The sequence below is a fragment of the Dipodomys spectabilis genome, unplaced genomic scaffold, assembly GCF_019054845.1.
Source record: "Dipodomys spectabilis isolate Male_0828 unplaced genomic scaffold, ASM1905484v1 ptg000187l, whole genome shotgun sequence".
Classification (NCBI taxonomy): Eukaryota; Metazoa; Chordata; class Mammalia; order Rodentia; family Heteromyidae; genus Dipodomys; species Dipodomys spectabilis.
The window spans coordinates 10,480,951-10,504,619 of record NW_024870864.1 but is presented as its reverse complement, the minus strand read 5'-3'; the positions used below and the strand labels follow the sequence as shown (position 1 = coordinate 10,504,619).

Sequence of the window (23,669 nt, the reverse complement as noted above, 5' to 3'; positions counted from 1 at the left end):
AAACCATAGTTCTTAATCTCAGGGCTATTTTTGCTTAGGTATCTCATTTATTCAATGAATTATCAATGAGCCAATGAAAGGGACTCAATCCAAACGTACTTCTAAATTCTAAAGCTCAAAAGCATATAGATGACTTCCTTTGGCAGCCACCCAACTAATGCCATCCACACACAAAGTCATTCAAATACTGTCTGGGCTGAAATCCAATTAAGCCACTGCTGTCTGAGTATCCCCCAAAGAACTGCCTGCTGAGCTGGAAGTAGAAATAATCAGAAATGCCAATTTAGCTGTGAAAGCACTTTCAAGGCTGAAGCCAAGCTACAGCAGAGGGATCTACAGGCTTCCCCTTTTAACTGGCTACAAAGAAACAAGAGACTACACTGGCTTCATGGCAGAAAGCCACTCCCATTTCTTGTCCAGCCAGGTCTTGCAGACAACCCTCAGCGAGCACAAATGTCAATGGAAACCTGTGGTCTATTCATCCACACCCATGTTTACAAGGAGCAGCTTTGGCTCCATAATGTGAGTCTGTACACCAAATAAACACTGTCAAGAAGAGATGTTTAAGCTTTCTTGGGATTTTATAATTCTGTCAATGCCTTATAAAATACATCCACAAAATCAGCAAATTTTCTCTATAATGTGTCCCACAAAAATGAGCAAGAAAAAGAAATTAAAATGAGCTAAATTATCCTCCTTTTCCTTGCAGTGATGAACCAACTCACAAAACAGTATGTCCAGGTTAAACTATGAGTGCTCCTGGCCTGGCTATTCAGGCCTACAGAATTAGGATAGGTGCAGTTTATAAATGCTCTCAGGTGGTTAGGATGCCCAGTGATCAGGACTGCAGAGAAGAAACAAACAACACAGGGCTAAATCAAGAAACACTCAAGACATAAATACAGGGCTGCCTGAGAGACCCAGGTAAGGAAGTGAGCAAGGCTCCTGTATGAAATACTAAGGACACAGGCTTTCTTTTAAACTGGAAAAACATCCTACCCAAGTCTACATTGTCTGTATTGTGTTGAAGTGGCCACTGAACCTCATAGACTATGCTTTCTTACCAGTGATATTTGTCACCATGATGGTAAACTAAATGAGTCACACTCATTTAGTTTTTATTGTAAAGATACTGTACAGAGGGGTTACAGTTACATGAGCAAGGTGATGAGCACATTTCCTATCAAGCATTGTTGCCCTCTCCCGTGTTTATTCCCTACTATGCCTTCCCTCCCTACCTTCCCACCTCCTCACTCCTCCCCCCTTCCCTCACTCCCCCCACCAAGTTGTAAAGTTCATTTTCAACATAGTGTCTTGTACATCTCATTGTTACAATTGGGTCAGCTGTATCCTTGTTTCAGCATTTTGTTATTTCCCTTCCTCTCCCCAAATTAGAAAAATGTATATACAAGATGCAGGACACCAGAAGCAAATACAGTGACTATTGTCATAGGGGGAAGAACATACAAAAGAAACAAAAAAAAAATCATATAGTGCATTAAAAACAACAGCAACAACAACAACAAAAACCTCTTATGTCCATATCTCGGGATTCATTTCACTTAGCATCATCCTATACAGTCAAATGTTCATAGCTTTTTGTAAGCATTATGCCCACCTTTGGTCTTCTGCTCCACCCAAACCTGAGCTTCTCCCTGCCCTGGAGTTCCTACCATACAATTGGCCCCTCCTTCTCTCTGCCCAGACCCACCTGAACTCTCATCTACCTTACTTCCTAACCCCCAGACCCTGCTACTATCTAGATAGTGGAGGCTGCCATGTGCTCTCTCTCCAGGAGATATATGGCTCCCCTAATAAACCTTATAATAATCTTTCTCCTGTGCCTGCCTGCCTCTGCATTGTCCCCTGGCATGGATGTGAAGGAGTATTTCATTGATCCTTTCATTGGTGACCCGTAAAACTCCATCTCCTAGCTAATCATAGAGCCAGACTGGAGACATGGCTTGAGACTCACCTCTAAGTATCCAGCCGAAGGCTGAAAGTGGCATTGTGACTCTTAAGTAGTAGAGTACTAGCCTTGAGCGGAAGTGCTCAGGGACAATGCCCAGGTCTTGAGTCCAAACCTCATATATGTCAACTGGGACAAGCTATCCCAGCAATGGACGATGAGACACCCATCAGGACAAAGTCAGTCCTGACAATGGAAAGGAGAGGAGTAAGAGGAGATGACATTCTAAATAGAGTCACTTTATGCTCCCCCTTTCAAATTAATCAAAGCTGGGAGATCAAGAGAAACAGTTGCTTGCCCACCTGATGTCCATACCTGTCTTCCTTCTAACTGGACAGAAAGTTAACAGTCACATGTTATTTGTATTTATAGTAGCCTCTGACTGGTACTCCCAACCAGTCCATTATGCTCTCCCCTACCCAGGTACCCAAAAGACCCTAGACAACCCTTCCTGCCTTCCTTGCCCCAAGTCGTTATTCTCCTTCCCTGTAATTGGGCTGTAATTGGGCTTATCCTCCAAATGGAACTTTTCTGGCTCATAGCCAATGTGTGTTCTCCTATGTCATTCATGTTAACTGACTTTGTCACCTTGTCAGCTTTTTGCCTGATCTTTTCAAAAGTCTCTTTCAATGGGGTAACATCCCCTGCCCAGGATACCACCTGGGAACAAGTCAAGGCCATCCTGTTCCTTCAGACAACCAGAGACAGCACTTACACTGCCCTGCCTTGCCCAGCGTAGACGCGGACCCTAAAGACTCCAGCTCCAGGGATTCCTTGATGCCCCCAGACCAGCAGAAAGTAGACAAAAGAGCCCATGGTACCTTTGGTCCAATGGTTCTGGTACCTTTAAATATCTCTGCCACCTCCTCCTCAGGTTACTGTGAAAAGTCTTACTCCCCCCCCCCTCCAGGATGCCAGAATTCAGGTATCAGGCTATGTCTCCAATCTGAGACAGAAAAAGCAACTTCAGGTCTTTCATAGCCCTTTCTGGGAATCAATACCTCCATGGCATATTCCTCTCTTGGGGTACTAACAAATTTTTGCCTTTTATTAATTGTCTTGAATTTTAGGTAACTCTTCTCATGGAAAAGGAGGACCTTTACCAACTACTGTCAAGCAGATGCTTCTTGGACAGTACCTGGCCGAGCAACAAAACTGACTACTTCACCCCTTTACAGCAGGAAGTAGCTCCAGAAGAAACAACTTCCGCCTGTACCCCCGCCCCAGCCATGGTACCCCCTATTTTTATTAAACAACAGAGCTGGGAATGTAAGCATTATGCCCACCTTTGGTCCTCTGCTCCACCCAGACCTGAAGTTCCTGCCCCTTCCTCTCTCTGCCCAGACCCACCTGAACTCTCATCTACCTCACTTCCTAACCCCCAGACCCTGCTGCTACCTAGATAGCAGAGGCAGCCATGTGTTCTCTCTCTGGGAGAAATCTGTCTCCCCTAATAAACCTTGTAATAATCTTTCTCCTGTGCCTGCCTGCTTCCGCATGGTCCCCTGGCATGGGTGTGAAGGATCCTTTCATTAATCCTTTCACTTTTGACCTTTTCTGCTTGTCTGATACGATTATCCTAGATGTATACTAGTTATTGCAAATAAGGGAAACCATGTTTCTTTGGGTCTGGCTTACTTCACTTAATATAATTTTTTTCCAAGTCTTTCCATTCTGTAACAAATGAGGAGATGCCATTCTTTCTGATGGAGGCACAGAATTAGTGTGTGTGTGTGTATGTGTATATATGTGTGTGTGTGTGAGATATAATTTTATTCCAAGTCTTTCCATTCCCTGACAAATGAGGAGATGCCATTCTTTCTGATGAAGGCATAGAATTCGTGTGTGTGTGTGTGTGTGTGTGTGTGTGTGTGTGTGTGTGTGTGTGTGTGTGTGTGTGTGCACGCGCGCGCTACATTTTCTTGATCCATTCATCTACTGAGGGGCATCTGGGTTGGTTCCATCTCTGAGCTATGGTGAATAATGCTACGATAAACATAGTTGTGCTAGTAGCTTTAGTATGGTCTTGTTTGTGATCATCTGGGTAAATGCCCAGAAGTGGGATTGCTGGGTCCTAGGGGAGCTCTATGTGTGGTCTTTCTTTTTCTTTTGATAGTACGGGGTCTGAACTCAGGGCCTTGCATTTGCCAGGTTCATGGTGCCCCATGTGAACCACATCATATTGGACCTGCAAGGGATGCACAGCCAAGCAGGAGCACGTGGCTGTAACACAGGATCTTCGTGTATCCTGAACATCCTGTTTTTTTAACTGGATCATCTGCAAGGTGTATGACTTTTTTTTTTGGTTGGTCGTGGGGCTTGAACTCTCTGCCTGAGCATGGTCCCTCAGCATTCCAGCTCAAGGCTAGCACTCTACCACTTGAGCCACAGTGCCACTTCTGGTTTTCCGAGTGGTTGATTGGAAATAGGAGTCTCACAGACTTTCCTGCCTAGGCTGGCTTTGAACTGTGATCTTCAGATCTCACCCTCCTGAGTAGCTAGGATTACAAGCATGAACCACCAATGCCCAGCTGTCTTGGTTGTTTTAAAACTTCCTTTTTGCTCAGACTACTCTGGACTATTGACACTTCCCATCATAGCTAAAATTCTAGGCATGTGCCCCCATACCCAGCTTTTTCTTTTTTTCTTTTTTTTTTTTATTGTGAGAATACCATACAGAGGAGTTACAATTGGCAAAATAACAAGTACATTTCTTATCAAGCATTGTTGCCTCCTCTTTGTTTCCCCTTTCCATACTCTCCCCTTCCCCCACCTGATCCTCCCCAACCCCCCACCAAAGTTGTAAAGTTCGTTTTTCGACATAATGACTTGTACATCTCATTGTTGCAATGAGTCCACCTGTATCTCTAGTTAAAGGATTTGTTTTTTCCCTTCCCCTCCACAAATTATACCAACATCAAATACAGTATACCGTGGGGGAGGGACATACAAAGCAACAAAGAAATCATCTTATAAATATATTAGAAACAATTACATCAAAGGAAAAAAAACAAAAAAACATTTGAATACTTATCTTGGTGTTCATTCCTCTAACATCAACTTATCTGACCTTTTCTGCTTGACTCAGACATATACTAGTTATTGCAAATAAGGGAAACCATGGGACCTATGTTTCTTTGGGCCTGGCTTACTTAATATAATTTTTTCCAAGTCTTTCCATTTCCTAACAAATGGGCAATGTCATTCTTTCTGATGGAGGCATAGAATTCCATTGTGTATACATACCACATTTTCTTGATCCATTCATCTACTGAGGGGCATTGACATGAGTCTCATGAACTTTCGAGTGCTGGACTTGAACGGCAATCCTGCTGATCTCCACCTCCAGAGTGGAATAGCTTACTATGCTATGCAAATGTATCAGGTATGTGTCATGTGCAAACACTTCATGGGGGAGGCACAGCATATACATTAAACTTAGGGAGTTCAGGCTAGGGGGCATAAAAGTTAAACATGAGAGGCCGATGCTGGTGGCTCATGCCTGTAAATCCCTACTCAGGAGGCTAAAAGCTATTTCGAAGCCTGGTCAGAAAAATCTATAAGACTTGTTATTTCAAAAAAAAATACACACACACACACATACATATACACACACACACAAACTGGAAGTGGAGCTATGGCACAAGTGGTAGAGAACCAGCCTTGAGTGGAAAAGCTAAGGGATAACGCTAAGGCCCTGAATTCAAGCCACTGTATCACCACTACCCCCCTGAATAAAAGTTAAACACAGGACCACACAGCAGGAATTCTTCATATGTTCTAACAAAATGCACCTTAAAAAAAAAGAAAAGAAATCACCTAAACTTTTCCAGGTAGCTCCTTAAACATAGGTGTGCTGTCCAAAATACCTACCTTGGAAGAAAATATTCTAAGGAAATAAGCTAAATGAGAGTTAATGTTCATAGAACTGTTGCAGATAAAAACGAATTTAAGAGAGTTTCATTTTGCCTCCTGGAGACTGACCTTCAAAGCCAAAGGAATGATGACATTTCTTTAAGTACAAAAATGAAACAAAATGAAAAACCTCCCTAACTTTGACAAGTGAAAACAAGCCATCCCAAACCTTACCATCCTACCACTATGCTTGTAGACGTATTTCAAGTTAATTCACCCAACAGTATTTCCTAAACCCTCACTCATACTGAGATGGGTGCCAGACACACAGCAGATGAGACAGATACTTCCTCATCCCCACAGGCATCTGAATTCAGGTGTCACTGGTCAGTATCCTTGGCTGGAATGTGTGATACACTTATCCCATGGGGATGTTTACCACAGAACGTGGCAACACTGATGCTACAGGCATGTTCATGTCACTGGTACCCTTGCAAGCAGCAGAAGCTGGCACAGCTGGGCTGGCCTCTTCAGCTAACTTTGGGACGTGGCTTCTGAGTGGAAATAGAGGGTCTGTGCAGGTTCCATGGGCCCATCCTACTTTATGTAGTCAGCCTCCATCTATAGTTGAGATCCTCAATGGATGACCCACCATCCATTCACTCATCAACTGCCCAGCTGGTGAGCATGTTTCTGTGTTTGTATCCAAACTGTTGTACAATTCATGGTCATGGTTCTTGCATATTTGAGGTTTTCTTCAAAGAGCAATGGAGCAAAAAAGAGTATAAGGGAGCCCTTGTGTCTGCTCAATCACTGCAAATCCACATAACAGTCCCATAGGCAGGGAGGTGAGGCTATTCACTGATATATTAAAAACAAAAAACAAAAACAGTGGCTTAGGAATTTATCACTACTCCAAATCTGGAGTAGTGATATATACTCGAGACCCCAGCCCTTGGAAGACTAAGGGAGGAGGATGATAAATATGAAGCCAATCAGGACAACCTGGTGTGGTCTTTTCTTTGTACCAGTACCGGGACTTGAACTTGGAGCCTTGAGTGCTGTCCCTTAACTTTTTTGCTCATCTGGCACTCTACCACTTGAACCACACTTCCACTTCCAGCTTTTTGCTAGGTAATTAGAGGAGTCTCACAGGTTTGTTTTCCCAGGCTGATTTTGAACTGCAATCCTTAGCTCTCAACCCCCTAAGTAGCTAAGATAATAGGCATGAACCACCAGCACCAGATTATAGTTTTATGTAGCCAGGGTTACAAAGCAAGACCCAGTCTCAAAAGAAAGCAAACAGCAAATGAGCTCTATCACTTAACTGGTGACAAAACTTACTGCCTCAGCTGAATTTTCTAATTTGCTAACTAGAAGATAAAGAGGAAGAATTATCTTGGGGATTGGTTACACACACTAAGTGGCATCAACAGCAGTAAGTTCATGAAGAAAACACGACCCTGTTCCCCCAACTAGACATTATAAATGGGGCTCAGCTCAGGAGTCACTTGGCCCATGAACATCCACCTCTTGAGTCCAGTCTTCAAGGAAGAACAAGATCAATTCCCAGCTGCTATGAAGGAGAGGGAACAGGAAAGTAGAGGTGGGGCCCTGAGCCTCTCTTCCATCACTTGGCACTGGCACTCTGTCTTCCTTTTGTGTCATGGACCATTATCCTTCTCTCTACTCAGCTTATAACCACCACATGAAAAAAGGACTCTCTCCCATGCTTTTTCCTCAGTTTTTCTCTTTTTCTGTTAATATTTCTTACCTAGTATATGATGACAGTTAAGAGTTAAAGGAGAAAGTATCCCTAGTCATGTATGCTGTGCACAGGATGCTACATAACCCTGGAAGGCAGGTTGTGCTATGTTGATGGATATAGAGAAGAACCAGAGCAGAAGTTCTCTGTAGATGACCACAGCCTTGTCTGTGATGGTACGGAAGGCCTCCGAGGGACAAGGGAGAGAAAGGTCCAGGGTGAAAAGAGATTTTCACATTAAAGATTAATGGGTACATGCAGAGGGAGTCTCTGTCAATAGCAAGCCACACTGCATCCATGTGAGGAAAAAGCTGAGGCTCATTGCTGCTAGCTTATAACTCCTTCCATAATCTGGTCCAGTGTCTCTCTCTCCTACCTCTGTCCTGTTCTCTGTGTAGAAAATAACACTCACAAAGTTATAACCTTCTGATACTTCTCTCCTGAAAGAAGCCTGGGGAACACTCAGGGAAGCTGCTATCCACATGGAGAGGCACATAGTGCCTAAGAACCTTGGGCTCTGAATGCAAGGCATCCTCCTCTGATACCTCCCAACTGCCCATGGTGAACTCAGGTTCCTTCTTCATGATACTTGTTATGCAGGATGTGACTGAAGATTCTTCCTGACAAACAGCACAACCCCCCACCAGATGAACACGAAAGATAATCAACTATAATCCTGCAGCTGGTCGTATCACACCCCAAGCACTGAGTCTCTTCTCCACATCTTAAGCAGACTGTGCTGCCTAGCTTTTCACCACTATGACAAAACACTTGAAGGAAGAACTTAAAAAGTGAAAAGGTTTATGTTGGCTCAAGGTTTCACAAGTTCCAATCCATGGTCAACTGGCCTACTGCTACTGGGCCTATGATGAGACAGATAGATCAACATGGTAGGAACACATGCTGCGGCAAGGCTTCTCATCCCACGGCGGTCAGGATGTAAAAAGAGAAGGGTAGGGTCTCCCAAATCCCTTTCTAGGGCACACCTCCTAAAGGCTCCCCAACCTACCAACAGTGCCAAAGACTGGAACCAATCAAGCCTTTAACACATGAGCCTTTGAGGGGGAATGGCAAACCACAGCAAAGGCCAAAAACAGAGGAAAACCTTTTATTCCTTAGAACATCACAGCTAACTTTATCTGGGTCTCAGCTTTCTATGGGTTCATCACAGATCTCTCCCCTCTCTTTCTTCAGGATGAAGATCCAGCCAACAGGGTTTCATGCATGACCACTCTCTCCATACTCTTAAACCACAACAGTCCTCCTCTGAGATCTCACTCTGTGCTTTCAGTAACTCAAGGTTAACCAGGGTGAGAAAACATTCCTACTCCTCTGGGGGCACAGACACTTCACATTTATTACAGTAAATGGCTGTCATTGCACTACTTTCTTATTAGATGCTTTTGCTAATCTCTTACTGTACTGATTGGTAAGGTAAGCTTTACCATTGGTGTGGATGTATAAGAAAGCACAGTATATAGGGTTTGGTGATATTAGAAGATACAGGCCATCCTAATACCATACACCCTAGTTTCCATTGCCTTCAACATTCAAGTTCCTCGCATATGTCTTGGAGCTGCATATACTAAAGAGGAATGGAAACAGACCAATAATAACAATCTTTTGCCAGGTGCCACAGACAATGTTACATACTTACCATGCAATGTTACATTCAGTCCTACCAGAAGAATGATACCACATTCCCCCATTCACAGCAGTATGTGGAAACATGCCTTGGCAGACAGAACCTAAGTAGCACACTCTGAACTGGGAAGCTGCTGGCTTTAGAGTCATGGCCTTGGCCTGTGTCTCCTGTCCCTTGTGTTGGGCTAAAGACCAAGAAAGACCAGATCACACAGCATGCAGGGCTGATAAGCGGCACTGGCTTCTCCTGCGTGTGGAGCATACGCTGAGAAGAAATAAGTAGTAAACCCCATTAAATGCTGGTGCAGAGATCTAAGGAAAGCATGTGAAGAGTGTTTCCAAGTAAGAGATTTCCTTGTCATCCAAAGTTGAATTTATTTAAAAAAAGAAAACAACTTTGGGGAATGCTTACATCTTTCTAAAAGAACGTCTGGGAATTCTTATATACTTTTTAAAATGTATTTTTCTTTTTCTCTCTTCTGCTCAAAAAATATTAGGCCATTAATGGTTTTCAGTCAAATTATCTCCGATAGCCAGGAGTAAGAGGGGCAGTCAAGGTAGAGTCTTTTTACAGTAGTGGAATTTGAACTCAGGACCTTGTACTTGTTAGGGAAGTCCTCTATTACTAACTATGCCCCCAACTTTTATGTTGTTTTGCGTTAGTTTATGTCTCATGTAGTCTCATACTTTTCCCTAGAGCTGGCCTCCTAACCCATAATCTTCCTATCTCTGCCTCTTACAACTGGGATTTTGACATAGGGCCTCCCATCTCTGTTGAATGCATAGGTGGGATTATAAACTTTTCCTAGGACCAGTGACTTCTTTCAATAGATATTGCAGATACTTTTTTTTTTGTTTTGGTGCCAGTCTCACAGACTTTCCTACCCAAGCTGGCTTCAAACTATAGTCCTCAGATCTCAGCCTACTGAGTGGTTAGGATTACAGGGGTAAGCCATGGGCACCCAGCTCTATAGCCTCTTTGGACCAAGAAATGGAGTAAAATCATATGCCCTCTTCCTCTTGCTGAAACTAGTAAGTGGCTTTTTAGTGCTACTGTCTCATTTTCTTAGGTTAATCATACTTCTTGGTAAGTATGAGATACTCCCTGGCTACCAAATTGGCAGATGCTTCAAGTTCCTTATATAAAATGATACAGTATTTGCTTACCTCCCCATAAACTTTAAATCACCTCTAGATCATTTATATAATACCTAACACTATGTAAATGTTATGCAAATACTTGTTATATTGTATTGTTTACAGAAAAAGATTAAAAAAATAAGTCAGGTCAGTACAGATGCAATCTTTTTCCAAATAGTTTCCATCTGAGGTTGGAGAATCTTAAGTTGGGTGAGTCTAAGTATGTAGAATATGAAATTGTTTTTTTTTCCTAGATTTTTGACACAGTGTTTTGTTTTATTTGCTTTAAAATAGCAAGAAGTTATCAAAGGATTCATCTGATCCATCATGGAATGGAATAGGAGGGGCTAAATATAAGCAAACAATAACCCAGAAAGCAGTCCAAGTGCACAAGGTAGGAAGCAAGGAAGGCTGCTACCTCCTGTCACTGGGGAAAAGAACAAACAAATGGCAATGAGCTATTCTGATAACCCACTCAAGAAAACCTGGGGATACCTAAACTCTGCAACAGGATGTTAAACACAGCTATAATTATACACACAGCTACAATTTACAGTAGAAAAAAATGCCAGCACAGTAGGAATATGAAAGGCATCTTTTAAACCCCAAAGAACTTAACAACAACAAAATCCATGACTCCCAAACTAGCTGGACACCAGTGGCTCACACCTGTAATCCTAGCTACTTGGGAGGCTGACATCTGAGGGTCACAGTTCAAAGCCAGCTTTGGGGGGAGGGGTAGGGTGAATTCATGACTTCCTTATCTCCAATTAACCAGCAAAAAGCTAGAGAGGAACTATGCCTCAAGTAGTAGAGAAAAAGCCTTAAGATGAAAAAAAAAAAAAGCTACAGCTAAGGGACAGTATCTAGGCCTTGGTTCAAGCCCTCATTTGGTCCCAAAAGCAAAGCAAAACAAATGACAACGAAGACTCCAACCAAAAAGAAAGATGAGTTTAACTACAGAAACCCCAAGACTTTTTCTTTTTTCTTCTTATTCTTTTTGTTTGTTTGTTTGTTTGTTGATCATGAGGCCTGAACTCTGGGACTGGGTGCTGTCCCTCAGCTCTTCAGCTCAAGGCTAGCCCTCTACCACTTGAGCCTCAGCACCACTTGGGGCTTTCTCTGCTTATATGGTGCTGAAGAATCAATCCCAGGGCCTCATGCATGCAAGCACTCTATTACTGAGCCATCTTCCACACCCTCCACCCCACCCCCACCCCATCCCCGGCTTTTTCACATATCAAAATACACCACGGGCAGATTCAAACAACAAAAAGCCAGAAAACAACATACCCAACGTATAGAATGAAGGACAAATCTAATACAGTCCGAGTTTCCTTACAATTGATTCTAAGAAAAGACCAACAAGCCAAGAAAACGAAGGGCAAAGGAAACAGAAAACAAGCATTACGTTTCCCAGTGTGTGAGACAGTACCGGACATCATAATAAAATAAGCGTAAACTACAACACTAAGACATCACTTCTCACCTGTCAGACCGTAAGAGATGAGAAAACAAAAAATCCCAGCACACAGGAAGGTGACTTTTAGATTTTAATAGCTGAACACTGCTGCTATTTAAGCTGAACTGCTATTTATTTCACATTGGAGAAAGTCAAGTGAGGGCTAGATAGGAACTGCTGGCATTACTTTTACATGCTTTTGAAGGCCTGTATTTATTTCAAAATTTAATGTTAAAAAAAATGAACAAATTTCATGGTGAGAGAAGACAAAACTGTCAGTCTGTGGTGGGGCAGGTCTCCTCATGCCTGTGGTAGGAAGGTAGAATGGTGCAGTCCAGGTAGGGCGAGTTAGTGAGACAGAGCAAATTAGTGAGACAGAAACAGCTTGAATGTCCATCGGTAACTAAGCACATAGACAAAGTGCACCTGTATACTAATAGGCAATTGCCTATTAGTAAAACTGTGATCTCTTTTTTAAATTAGGGAAGATTTCAAAGACAAATTAACTCAGAAAAATAAGGTAAGAAGACTGTATGATTATCCCCCAAATTCATCTGTCTACAAAGAAAAGAAAGGTCTGCTGCTTGATTAAGCAGTTTCACAGTATGCACAAACTGTCTGTTCTTATTACTCTGAGATTCATTTTCCTACACTGATTTAATTACCATAAACTTGGTGGGTTCACTCCAGGCTTCCCCATCTAAGTGATCCATAAAAACATTTTAAATTCTAAGCTAAACAGGTCTTTTAGGAACCTCAGTATTCACAGATAATGATATAAAGATTGTGTGTGCCTATGTCTTCGTGTGTGTGTGTGTGTGTGTGTGTGTGTGTGTGTGTGTGTGTGTGTGTGTGTGTGTGTGTGTGTGTGTGCGTGCGTTTGACTGAACTCAGAGCTGGGCACTTAGCTTTTTCACTCAAGGCTGATGCTCTACCACTTGAGCCATGTCTACACTTCTTGCTTTTTGGTGGTTAATTGTAGATTAAGAGTCTCATGAACTTTCCTGCCTGGGCTAGCTCAGACTTCAATCCTCAATCTCAGCCGTCCTGAGTAGCTAAGTCATGAGCCACTAGCACTAAGCCTAAGATTTTCAAAACTTAATTATTTTATTTTTGAATCATCATATGTTAGAGTTTTCTATTCTGATTACATACCAGTGCACTTTGGACAAATTTAACCCCTCCACCATATTCCAATTCTTGTCCTTGAAGATGAAAACATTTTTTTTCTGCCAGTTATAGGGCTTGAACTCAGGACCTCAGTTGTCCCTGAGCTTCTTTTGCTCAAAACTAGCACTATACGACTTAAGCCACAGTGCCACTTCCAGCTTTTCTGTTTATGTGCAAGAATCAAACCTGGGGCTACATTTTAGGCAAACATTCTACCACTGAGCCACATTCCCAAGCCCTCTAAAGAGACTTTTTGTTGTTGGTGGTGGTTGTGGGGAAAATTTTTCAATGTGTATTTCTTCTTCTTATAACCAATCCCCAAGTCCTGAGGTCATTTTTATATTAAATTTAAGGATAATTCACATACCATCAACATCTGCCATTTGAAAAAGGGCACACTCCAGTAATTCTATCTGCTTTTAAAATGTAGAGTTTAGGAGAGAGCTATCTTTATTATATAAAAAGAAACAGGAAGAGCATTGGAAAGAAACAAAATGACTGAGGTAAAATCAGCAGTTAAATGTTTCTAGAAAATTCTGAACTTATACATAACAAACTGCCCCTGATGAGGCTCTGAGTATTGGAAATAGGAGAAAAGCTTCTCTTCAAGTGTAGTTTAAACTATATGCTACTCATTTTTTGTTGTTGTTTAAAGTGTTTGTGTGTCAATAACTATAGTAAAAATAAATTTTATAACAAGCTAACATTAGCTCCTATGCTTTTTATAGATTAAACTCTAAAGGTACTTATTTTCAAAAAATGCATCTTCTCCAGGTGGGAGATAATTTAATATTGGCTCTGAAATAGATGGATCACAACTGTAAATTAATGAAAATGTAGTTATAATTCTGTTCTCTGAGGAAATGAACTGAATCAGATTAATACAACACATCACCCTACAGCCAGACCTTACTTGAGATGATTAAACTGTTAAATCTGCAGATAGTGCCTCAAGATTAGAAACCATAAATTAATAAGCAAATGTCCACACCAAATTACTTAAAGAGTTTTTGAGTGCTAAACATACAAACTGGTTTTCTTTTCTAGGCACATCCTGTTTCTAGAGGAAGGCCATAATGACAGACAGCAGGCTGCCTTGTGGGCACTTTCTTCTTTGAGCATGGATAAGAGAGATTTTGCATCTAATCTCACTGGGGGAGTATCACAATATCCCATATTGCTTAGGAATCCTGCAAGCCAAGGAACTCAAAGTTCACTAGTAGTGCACTCCATTCCCAAGGGTAATATAAGAAGCACAACAAGCCCTTACCCCTCCTCACCCATCCTGACCCTGGGATGTCATCAGGAGTCTGGCTTTTCTTGAGCACGTACAGAACACTGGGGAACCCCTCCCACTTGTTCACACAGCCTGGCAGCTGGCTGCTTGGCCAAGCCAACTCTTGCTCTTTAGAACAGCCTGGAAGTCATCTTTGTATTTGCACTGCACAATATGGAAATACATGGCTGCCAGTTCCTTCTAGGTCATGACATGACATTTACTATCCAGACATGGCACAAACTGGCTTTTATTTCCTGTGTGGCAAAGATAACTGAGCCAAAGCTTCAGAATTTTCAATATTTGAAAATTTTGTCAAAATACAAATAGAAGGGTTAAGATAGAGCTGAGTTCTGTTCAAGAGCGTGAATGTGACCAGAAACTTTAGAAATCACTATTTTGGAGGGGGAAACAGATGAGGAAAAATAATGAAAGAATCACGGAGATAAACTGAGAGCCCAGTACCTACGAAAAATAATCCATTTTTGTCTTACAGACATACAGTTAAAATCAAGGAGGAATTCTAATGACCAAATCCACATCTGAAAGACTACCCTCGTAAACACCATTGTAAGCACCCACAGGGGTGCTGAACCAACCAGAGAAGAGCTGAAGTTTACAAGTCAAATACTTCACAAAATTTATTCTATACAACCAGCTCTTAAGAGAGATGAAAACCTGTGAATTGTCACCACTAATATCCATAACTACTCTAATTATATACAGTCCCTTCTCAGGGAATAAAATTTATCTTGTAATTTACTTGTGTCAAAGAGAAATGTTAATTTTTGTTCTCCCCATTCATTGAATTCACCTAATAGAAGTGTTGGGAAACTACAAAGGAAAAGAAGATAAATAATGCTGAGAATTTTGGAATAACAAACCACCAGACATTCTTCTTCTTACTAAATGGAAGAGAAACTTTACCCTGAAACCTAAAACATCACATACATACACTCCCAGATCTATACACGTTCCTGAGTCATCTCTCTGCCAAGGAAGCACATCTCCAATCCTTCATGAGAGTTTGTATATATGTGACCTTTAAAAGGACAAAGAGACTGAATTGCTGACTCCTCCGATTACATGAAATTGACAAAGTCATGAATCACTTAACAATGGAGACAGGATGGGAGAGATGCATTCATTAGTAGGTGATTACATCACGGCAGGAATATCATAGACTAAGACCACCACCATGTCGCTAGGCAATATAATCTTATGAGTCCACCATCATATCTATGGTCTTCCATTGGCTGTAAGTAGCTTAAGTGACTCTAAGTGACTCTTTCATAAGCTAGTAAAGAGAGTAACAGGAAATACTGAAGCATGAAAAGGTTACACTGACCATCAGAGTTCTTCATATCTATTAGTGGCAAGTCACTTCACAAGAGCAGGAGCAAAGCTGCCTACCTTCCCACCAATCACCAGACCTGTCTTTGAATGAGCACCTTTCTATCACAAAGGGAGACATCACAATAAGCTCTAAAGCTGAAATGCCTAGAACAATATCAGTGCCTGAAGATGACTGTAATCGCTTCAAAACATCCAGTCGGTTTTCCATGTGCAAACACCTAACAAGCAAGCCTGCTTCCCTGAGACCTGTAATAAACCAAAATTAGTTTTCAGAAAAGTACTTGGTTGCATACATGATTTATACCAGAGTAAGCGTAACAGAGCTCTGAAGGGCTAAATTAGGTTTGCCTAATATGCCTGCCTGGTAAGAAAAAATAAAATAAAAAACCCACTGGTATTTCTTTTGTCTTTCCATTTTATTTTTTTAATTTTTATTTTTTATTGTGGAAATACTGTACAGAGGGGTTACATGGGCAACATAATGAGTACATTTCTTATCAAGCATTGTAGCCTCCTCCTTTGTTTCCCCTTCCCATCCCTGTCTTTCCATTTTAAATGACTGTTTTTTCTAAAGTCCTGCATTTAAGTGTCCAATTTTCCTCTAAGAGCAGAGAGGAAAATGAAGGAAGGAGACAGGAAGGAAGGGGAAAGAGAAGATGAGTGGAGAAGGAGGGACCCAATCTCTCAATGCCTGGTTGAAATTAGACAGGAGAGTAGCATTCTGTCCTGTGGGGACAGGTAATTCTTGATTATGGGGCTGTTTTAAACATAGTAGGATGTTCAGTAGCAGGCCCTACCCTGACTTCCTTGAGAGGGGCAACCAAAACTGTCTCTAGGCATTTCCAAATGTCTCTTGAGTAATAAGGGATACAGCAATCCTGATTGGGGATCACTGAACAACTACATGTAAATCACATAAACAGCAAGAATAACACAGGAATATTCATGTATTCTCTAGTTTGGCATATGATTTAAATATTTAAGCACCAGTTGCTATAATTACCCTTTCTAAAATAACTGAATAGACATATTGAATGTGATTCAGTGTCATGATTATCTAAAGTTATAATATGCCACAGAATTAGGAGATAATCTTAGGATCCCACCTTGGGAAAAGTACAGAGAATAGGCTGTTGCTTTTTAAAGGAAAAAATATTAAAAATATAAGTGTATGTATATATGTTTCTGTTCACATTAAAATAAATAGCAAAATAAATAGCAAATATTTATTGGACAATGACAGGACAAATTCTGTACATGTTCAGTACAGAAGTGCCTGTCAGGAGCAACAACACAGTGTAACATTTTCCATCCAGTATTTACTGAACTGTGGATCCAGTACCCTAGGGATCCCAACAGATCCCAAAGCACAGATTTTAGAAGGACGAATTTGATGCAAAACCAGCTTGCTCTGAATAAACCTTGGTTGGCTTGGAAACTATGTAAATAGTTTACATCATAATTGCTTAGTGCTAGCTTTTTAATGTCAAAAATTAAAAGCAGCCTAAAACAAGTAACTAAATTACATACTAAGTTGGTGGTATAAACACAGAGAAGAATTTGAACTTGAACTGCCAATAATTTGATAGTATTTCCCTACTAAGACAAACCTCAAAGACAAAACATTTTCAGCTATTTCAGCACACATATTGTTAGTAATATGTGTACTGAATATGTTCATATATACAATATGTCCAAGCCCCTACCAGTACTGGGGCTTGAACTTAGGGCTTCACATACTCACTCGACTTTTTTGTTCATGACAGGTTCTCTACCACTTAAGTCACACCTCCAGTATTGGTTAATTGGAGACAAGAGCCTTGAGGATGTTTCTGCCCAGTCTATCTTTGAACCCTGATCCTCAGATCTCTCAGCCTCTTGAGTAGCTAAGGATTATAGATGTGAGCCATTGATGCCCCACTATGGTAGTTGTTTTAAACATTAACATGTGTTAAAAATGAATAATCAAACAAATATATAGATATATCCAATGACAAAGATTTTCAGCAGAAGACTGATATAAATGTAAATCTTTTATAATTCTAATTTTGGATAAAAAATAGAGTGTAAATTTACAATTGATTATGTTTGAAAACAAAACAACAAAACAAGCAAAGAAAAACAACAAAAACACTTTGTCTGCTGGAGAGGCCATGAAACAATGGCCAATCCAAGCCATGTGCATCCTTAATCCCACAGTGCGATCTCAGGTTCCACTACCTACTAAAAGACCATAAAGAAACACAAATGGAAGGGGTGACACTGATCAAGATGCACTCTACTTATAAATAATATGTTTAATTAAGACCCCTTTGTACATCTACTTAAATATAAGCAAAAGAAGGGAAAGAGAAAGGAGGCAACTCCAACCCGTGACAGGCTCCATCTGGAGGAATCGGCAGCCTACAACTCCCTGGTTCTGATGTGACCTCACAAATGTGAATAAGTGGCAAAACAAAAACACAGGCAGCCATGTCTGGCAGTTCTCACTGGCGAAAGCCAGGGCAATCTGGCTGTCAACTACCTCAGATGAAAATATCTCAAGAGATATGTGAAGTCATAGGTTCATAGATACTCATTGCTGTATGATGAAGCTACATGCCCATAACCATTGTATGTGTTGACAACACATTATTAAGACTGCTTTAGGGGCTGGGAAGGTAGCTCAGTGGTAGAGTGCTTGCCTTGCATGCTCAAGGCCCTGAGTTCGATTCCTCAGCACCACATAAGAAAAAAGAAAAAAGCCGGAAGTGGCGTTGTGGCTCAAGTGGTAGAGCGCTAGCCTTGAGCTGAAGAGCTGAGGGACAGGGCCCAGGCCCAGAGTTCAGGCCGCACGACCGGATCCAAAAAAAAAAAAGACTGCTTTAACTATATCTAGCCCACAGAACACCCTAGCCTCAGCAGCACAACAGCATACTGTAGACTGCTTGTTCTCCTGTGATTGTGGTTCCTGCTATTGTCCAGCAGGGCAATAGAGTGTCATATAGCTCATTGCTAGCCCCAAAATGATACAAATTCCAAACTCAAAGTACAGTTCCTTTCTGCCTATCACTTTCAAACCATCCTAAAGTCAAAAAAAAAGTCAAACTATCATTAAGTAGAGCCTATGTTCTCTTAAAAAGCAAACTCATTAGCTGGTTTTGGAGATGCTAAGGACCCCAAACTATTTACTTTGAAAACTTACAAAAAGAGGGAAAGCCTTCCTTGCATAGATTGGACTTTAGGGTAAAAGTTGAGTGTGCCTTTTATCTAGCTGGTAAATGTGGAATGAACCACTGACCAGTTACATTTTGCAACCCTCACAAACAACACATGGAGATCATGACCACCAGGCTGTTCACAGGTGCCTGCCCAGACAGAAGCATTCATACCACAGAAAATACAACCCTTCCAGAAAATCAAGGCAGATGGCCTTAAGATCTGACCATCACAGGAAAAATTCAGATCTGATCCAGGAATCACAGAGCTACAGTCAGCACTATGAAAGGCAAAGGTTTTGAAAATGTATGCTCTCTCCAATAAAAAAAAAATCTGCAATAGAAAGAGGGGGTGGAAAATGGGGGTAAATAAATCAATAGACTATCCAACTTACAGATCTTATTTGCATCTTCTTGGCTTGTCAAAAAAGAATCACTTGTAAAGAAAATGGCTTTCTATTTGTTGGAAATCTGAGCACTTGACTGTATGTTTTTTTAAGGAATTACTGTTACTGAAATAACATGAATAAATATCTGGAATTCACTTTAGAAATAATCAAATGGGGGATTAGATGAAACAAGATTGGTCATCAATTGAGAAATGCTAATGGAGGCAATTCATTCTATAATTCTCTCCACCTTAATAACCAACATTGAATATGATTAACCTGGTAACTAAAAAATCACATTTTACAAATGTCAAGATCATAATGAAATGTGACAATCTGAAGGGCCTTTAGAAACAAACAGGCTGAAAACTACCTGCCGTGTGTGAAGTCCAGCAAAATACACCCCTCCCAGGGTTACAGTGAGTGATGTGGCCAAGACCCATAATCTCACCCATCTCCAATCACCCGAATAAGGGTGATCAAGCCCTACCAAGGTCCAGGAAGAGGCTGGGGAAGGTCTTGGATGAACTGTGCAAAGCCCACTCAGAATTTGTCACCCTGTTCCTTAGAACTAATTTGCTTTTAAATGCACTCTCCTGTCCCTGCCCTGAAAAGAAATAGTCTTGGTAGCTGGAACTCCAATAACCCAAAATAAAATAACCACTTCATTCTTAAGAATTAACTCAGATATACAATACACAACAGATATGCAAACATTTAGTGACACAAAGCGTTAACTACCAATAGCAACAAGAGCACAAAGGCAACTGCATCTGCCTCTCATAGCTGTAAGGAGAATGTGCATCACTGGTTTGTCAGAGTTATCACAGTAGAAATGCTAAACCCTGTATCAGCACTAGGTTATTGTGATCATTTCTATTGTGAATCAATCAAAATGCTCCCTACTCTAGAGAAGTTTATCACGCCAAATGAATGAACGTGTACTGTGTAATAAACTTATCTGGAATGAAGTCAACAGAAAGAAAAAGGACATTGGAAGGGAGGTGGGCAAAGCTAAAGCTTCTGGCCTACAATGGCAGATGATGATGGTGAGAATGTTAAGAGGGGAGAAGATATGTTCTCCATATTGATGGTTTTAAGCTCCACATATTTCCTGCTCCTATCTGCCCCAAATAGCAGAGAAAGTCCCAACTTTCCTGCCCACCGAGTTAATAATTTTCCATACCAAGAAAAACTGAAAAGCAGGCTCTAGAAGTTACTTAGGAGAGATGAAATACAGGACCCACTGCTTATCAGTGAGGTTGTAATTTATACTACTTCTCTAGATGAATGAACTTTCTTCATCTTTCCCTATTTGGATCCCCTTTATGTTTGCATCTTGTGCTCTTGCTAGGCTTTCTAATACTAAATTGAAGAGAAGTGGAGAGAATGGACATCCTTATCTCATTCCTGAATTCAGATGAAATGGCTTTAGCTTTTCGCCATTAAGTATAATGCTGGCTGTAGGTTTGTCATACACAGCCTTTATTATATTGAGGAATGTTCCATGGATTCCTAGTTTTTCCAGAGCTTTCAAATTAAAAGGCTGTTGGATCTTGTCAAAATGCTTTTCTGCATCAATTGACAAAACCATGTGGTTCTTATCCTTGTTCTTGTTAATGTGATGAATTATATTAATTGATTTGCCTATGTTGAGGCCAGTTTTGCATCCCTGAAATGAATCCTGTTTGATCGTGGTGTATGATTTTTTTGATGAGTTGAAGTCGATTGGCCAAAATTTGGTTGACAAGTTTTGTATCGATGTTCATCAAAGAAATGGCTCTATAGTTCTCTTTCTTTGATGAGTCCCTGCCTGGTTTTGGGATGAGGGTTATGATGGCTTCATAGAAGTAGTAGAGAATTTTCACTTCCAGTCTCACTGAACAGTTGGAAGAGTATTGGTGTGAGTTCTGCTTTGAAGGCCTTGTAGAATTTAGCTGTAAATCCATCTGGTCCTGAGCTTTTCTTGGGTGGGAGGTCTCTTATTGCTGTTTCTATTTCAATGCTTGATATGGATCTGTTAAGTTGGTTTACCTCATCTTGGTTTAGTTTGGGTATGTCAATATTTGCAAGAAATTCATCCATTTCTTCCAGATTCCCAAGCTTATTGGCATAGAGGTTTAAGAAGTATTCCCTTATACTGTTCTGAATCTTGGTTGTTTCTGTGGTGATATTTCCATTCTCTTCTCTGATTTTGTTTATTTGGGTGTGTTCTCCTTTTTGTGGGAAGATTTCCTAAGGGTCTGTCAATTTTGTTATTTTTTTCGAAGAACCAACTCCTTGTTTGTTGCTCTTTCTATGAGTTTTTTGGACTCTAATTCATTTAATTCTGATTTAATTTCAATTTGTTTCCTTCTATTGGATTGGGGTTTGTCTTGTTGCTCTTTTTCAAGGAGCTTCAGGTGCATCAATAAATTGTTGATTTGAGATCTCTACAATTTGTTGATGTAAGAACTCAGAGCTATAAACTTGCCTCTGAGTTCTGCCTTTGCTGCATCCCAGAGGAGCTGGTGATTTGTGTGTTCATTTTTGTTAAATATCATGAACATTTGAATTTCCTTTCTAATCTCTTCTATGACCAACTGGTTTATTGCAGTATTATTATCTATAGCTAAGATATGGAACCAACATGGAACCAACCCAGATGCACCTCAGTAGATGAATGGATCTAGAAAATGTGGCCGGCCGTGGTGGCACATGCTGGTAATCAACAAGAAGGGTGAGGCAGGAGGATCATGAGTTTGAGACCAGCTTAGGCTACCCCTTTATGAATTTTACAACTTTGCGGGGGAGGGGTGGGAGGGAGGAGTTGGGGAGGTGGGGTGAGAAGGTATAGTAGGGGAAAAATAAAATAGGGTATAACAATGCTCCATAGGAAATACTCATTACCTTGTTCATGTAACTGTAACCTCTCTGTACAGATCTTTACAATAAAAAATATATATTAAAAAAAGAAAAAGCAATAAAAGGAATCGATATGATCAAAGTACATCAGATGCATGTATAAAAATTGTCACAATAAAATTCTTCTATACATGTTAAGGAAAAAAATTTAAAAAATTTAAAAATGAATGAACTTTCTCTTAGAAATAACGAGAACTTAAATCCTAAATGGGAAGAATTGAATAGCTTCAGCTACAACCCCTTACATTTAACAAGCAAGAAAACAGAGGTGCAGAAACAGCAGAGCCCAGGCTACCCAGTTTCAGGATGCCTCCCTCGTGCATTAATAACCACTCTCAGTGACATTCCTCAAGGGTACTTTGACAGCCCCAACATTTCTTTCCTGAGCTGTGGTCAAAAACACCCACATGGTGCTGTCTAATTCTTATGAAGCTCTAATGCCAAAAGCACAAGCCTAGTTTCTCTTTATGGCTGATGGACACTGAGGGCAAAGAAACTTAGGAATAGAGGTCATACTGACCAACTAGGCCTCCCTCTGAAACCATGCAGAGGCCTAACATTTCAGTTGGTATCCCTCATGGGCTTGCCAGAGGCAAGACACTCACTCAGCCAGCAGCCTTAAAGAGGCCAAGTGGCATCAGGACACATTCCACCTATTCATACATCTCTCCCCCAGTGCTGAGAATGGAAGCAAGGGTTCAGGAGCTCCAACAGCCCACTCTAGTGAGAAGCACCTCCACCTAAGAAAAGAACAGGTACATGAGATGTCCTATGAGCACTAAGACACCTTAGCACTGCTTGGCCCAGTTCACAAAGGGCAAGGTAGAGAGAGCCCAAATGTGGCTTTTCTCAGATACCGGTGGCCTGGCTCCCCCTCACATGCCCATCATCCCTGTCAGTGCCAGGGTACAGGATGTGACCTGTCCTGACAGTCTGACCACCTGCAAACCTCAAAGCACCAAGAAGCCCACATTTACTACCAGTTCCCACTTTGAGTCAATCATGCAGGATGGACTATAAATAGATAGTAGGCAATTACACGTGCTGCAGGAAGTCAAGAAATGAGACTGTCAGTTTAATCGGATCAAAAAATTCTAATGACAAGAGCACTGTTTCTTAATGGTTTACTTTCATGTCTGCAAGTTCAGGTTTATTTATAGGCTTTGAGGAAGAAGCAGTTTACCGTATTTTTAGCTCACTTCAACTTCTAATTCTTCCTCCTTTACAAACAAGAAACAACACTGTACACAGAAGAGGCAATAAAAATCCAGATGTTTTGAAGATAAGTCAGTGCTGCCTCTCTGCAGTCAATATATGAATATGCTACAATGATTCATGTGCATCTACTCCAAGAAGTTAGTGAAGCCAAACTTCAACCTCTGTGTGCTGTGGGATTTAGTTGAGGACTGCTCACATCGAATCTGTATAATCCTCTGTATCTGATGGAGAGCAGTCATGCCTCAAGTTTCAGAAATGCAAACTCTGAGGCCCACTGCAGACAACTGAAGCAGAAACTAATAAGTATATGGGCAGCAACCCAAG

At 40.9% G+C, this 23,669-nt stretch overlaps 1 protein-coding gene across 2 annotated transcripts in view; it reads right to left on the bottom strand.

Annotated features, from left to right (window-relative positions):
* Positions 1-23,669, bottom strand: part of Nck2 (NCK adaptor protein 2) — a 150,347-nt gene that overhangs the window by 74,124 nt on the left and 52,554 nt on the right. The gene's annotated exons all lie outside the window — the stretch shown is intronic.